Source organism: Aotus nancymaae, unplaced genomic scaffold (assembly GCF_030222135.1).
Source record: "Aotus nancymaae isolate 86718 unplaced genomic scaffold, 86718_ANA_hifiasm-v0.15.2.pri h1tg000025l, whole genome shotgun sequence".
Classification (NCBI taxonomy): domain Eukaryota; kingdom Metazoa; phylum Chordata; class Mammalia; order Primates; family Aotidae; genus Aotus; species Aotus nancymaae.
The window spans coordinates 36737932-36741338 of NW_026988438.1; the positions used below are offsets into that span (position 1 = coordinate 36737932).

Genomic DNA, 3407 nt, shown 5'->3' on the forward strand with positions numbered 1-3407 from the left:
AGCCTGACCAACATGGTGAAACCCCGTGTATACTATAAATACAAAAATTAGCTAGGGGATGGTGGTGTGCACCTGTAATTCTCAGTACTCAGGAGTCTGAGACAGGAATCACTTGAACCGGGAGGCAGAGGCTGCAGTGAGCCAAGACAGGGTCACTGCATCCCAGCCTGGGTGACAGAGCAAGACTCTGTCTCAAAAATATATATACATAAAAAGAAAAAGAAAAAAAAAACTTTATTCTTGGATAGAACATCACAGAGATGACAGTTCTTTCCAAATTAATGTATAAATTCAACACAACCCTTTCATTCTATCAAGTTTTTAAGTTTTATTTATTTATTTATTTTTTCTTTTTTGAGGTAGAGTCTTTCTGTTGCCAGGCTGGAGTGCAGTGGCAGGATTTCAGCTCACTGCAATTTCTGCCTCCTGGGTTCAAGTGATTCTCCTGAGTTTTTTATTTTTTAGAGCAGTTTCAGGTTCATAGCAAAAGTGAGTTTTTTTTTTTATTTTCCTGGAGATAGATAATACAATTCTATTATTAAACATTTTCTAATTTTGGTTGGCTGTGGTGGCTCACACCTACAATCCCAGCACTTTGGGAGGCCAAGGTGGGCTGATCACTTGAGGTCAGGAGTTTGAGACCAGCCTGACTAACATGGTGAAACCCTGTTTCTACTAAAAATAGAAAAATTAGCCAGGCATGGTGGCAGACACCTGTAATCCCAGGTATTTGGGAGGCTGAGGCAGGAGAGTCACTGGAACCCAGGAGGCAGAGGTTGCAGTGAGCTGAGATCATGCCATTGCACTCCAGCCTGGGTGACAGAGTTAGACTATCTCAAAAAAAAAATCTAATATTTAGGGAATGAAAAATAATGTAATTCTAAATTTTATATGCAAAATTAAACCTGTTGGAATAGCTACGAAAATGTTTGAGGGGAAAGTGACAAAGAAAGACTAGCCTTACCAGACATTAAAACATACTGTGAGACCTCAAAGGGCCAGGTGCGGTGGCTCACGCCTGTAATCCCAGCATTTCAGAAGATCAGGGCAGGCAGATTGCGTGAGCCCAGAAGTTTGGGACCAGCCTGGGCAACATGACAAACCTGGTCTCTAAAAAAAATACAAAAATTAGCCAGGCTGTGTTCCCAGCTACTGGGGAGGCGGGAGGTAGGAGGATTGCTTGTGTCTGGGATGTCAAGGCTACAGTGAGTCGTGATCATGCCACTGCACTCTAGCCCAGGTGACCCTGACTCAAAAAAGTAAAAATAAAAAGGGACTTCATAATTAGAACAGTGGCATTTTTGTCCATGAATAGGCAGGCAGATTAGTGGAAGAGAAAGCATAGAAGTAGACTGATATACATACAGAAAATTAGTATATAATAAAGATAGCCTTCTGAAATCATTGGAGAAATGATGAATGTTTTAAGAAATGATGTTGGGGCCGGGCGCGGTGGCTCACGTCTGTAATCTCAGCACTTTGAGAGGCCAAGGCAGGTGGATCACAAGGTCAAGAGATCGAGACCATCCTGGTCAACATGGTGAAACCCTGTCTCTACTAAAAATACAAAAAATTAGCTGGGCATGGTGGCACGTGCCTGTAATCTTAGCTACTCGGGAGGCTGAGGCAGGAGAATAGCCTGAACCCAGGAGGCGGAGGTTGCGATGAGCCGAGATCGCGCCATTGCACTCCAGCCTGGGTAACAAGAGCAAAACTCCGTCTCAAAAAAAAAAAAAAAGAAAGAAAGAAATGATGTTGGGACAGCTGATGGCCATACATTTAAATACAGAATAATACAGTGATATAAATGCAATTAATAAAACCGTGCCACTATGAGATGGAAATGTAAGTAAATTTCTCTATAACTTGGATGTGGGAAAATCCTTTCCAAACACTCAAAATCTAGTTACAATAAAAGAGACTGATAAAACTACATAGAAATAAAAACTGACAAACACCATAAACAAAATCAGAAGAGAAATGATAAACTAAAGAAAATATTTATAAACATATATCACAAATAAAGGGTGCTCCCTATACATGTGTGTACACCATATATATATGCATGTGTGTATAGTGTACACACATATACACAAACACACACATGTACATACAGTCTCTCTGTCTCTTGAAAATAAAAGCTGGGCTGGGTATGGTGGCTCACACCTGTGATCCCAGCACTTTGGGAAGCTGAGGTGGGAGAATTGCTTGAGCCCAGAAGTTGGAGACCAGCCTGGGCAACACGTGACATCCTATCTCTAATAAAAAAAAAAGAATAAAAAATTTAGCCAAGCACGGTGGCACACACCTGTAGACCAAGCTACTTGGGAAGCTGAGGTGAGATAATCTCTTGAGCCTGAAGATCAAGACTGCAGCAAGCCATGATTTGCCACTGTACTGCAGCCTGGGTGACAGAGTGAGACCCTGTCTCAAATAAATAAATAAATAGGCTGGCCCTTTTTTTGTTCGCAAGCACAATACTTGAATTTTCATGCTCATGTGAGATATATCTCCTTTCAACCTTGTTACACCAGCAAGTTACCTGTCTGATGTGAAAAGAAAATAACAGAGAAAGAATTATGTGTGTATATATATGTGTGTATATATATATGCGGTGGCTCACGCCGATAATCCCAGCACTTTGGGAGGCCGAGGCGGGTGGATCACGAGGTCAAGAGATCGAGACCATCCTGGTCAACAAGGTGAAACCCCGTCTCTACTAAAAATACAAAAAATTAGCTGGGCATGGTGGTGCGCGCCTGTAGTCCCAGCTACTCGGGAGGCTGAGGCAGGAGAATTGCTTGAACCCAGGAGATGGAGGTTGCGGTGAGCCGAGATCACGCCATTGCACTCCAGCCTGGGTAATAAGAGCGAAATTCCGTCTCAAAAAAAAAAAAAAGAAAAAAAAGAAAAATTAGAAAATCATTTTTTTACAATTCCCAGTATAATAACAGATTCACACAAAGTTTATCAGCAGATTCCATAGCCATTGGGCAAACAGTTAATGGAGAAAAGGATATTTGCAGGCCGGGCGCGGTGGCTCATGCCTGTAATCCCAGCACTTTGGGAGGCTGAGGTGGGTGGATCACGAGGTCAAGAGATCGAGACCATTCTGGTCAACATGGTGAAACCACGTCTCTACTAAAAATACAAAAAAAAAAAAAAAAAAAAAAAAAAAAAAAATTAGCTGGGCATGGTGGTGAGTGCCTGTAATCCCGGCTACTCAGGAGGCTGAGGCAGGAGAATTGCCTGAACCCAGGAGGCAGAGGTTGTGGTGAGCCGAGATCGCGCCATTGCACTCCAGCCTGGGTAGCGAAACTCCGTCTCAAAAAGAAAAAAGAAAAAAAGGATATTTGCATAGACTCAAAGTATCATGCCACAGGTTACTTATAATTACTAAAAAAATA

General features: G+C 42.1%; 1 non-coding gene across 1 annotated transcript; it reads left to right on the forward strand.

The window, feature by feature from the left end:
- The first annotated feature begins 2453 nt into the window (after positions 1 to 2453).
- On the forward strand, positions 2454 to 2552 carry LOC135276544 (small nucleolar RNA U13). Its single transcript, XR_010344109.1, has one exon. It is a non-coding gene; the product is annotated as a small nucleolar RNA U13 (small nucleolar RNA).
- Positions 2553 to 3407: the final 855 nt, after the last annotated feature.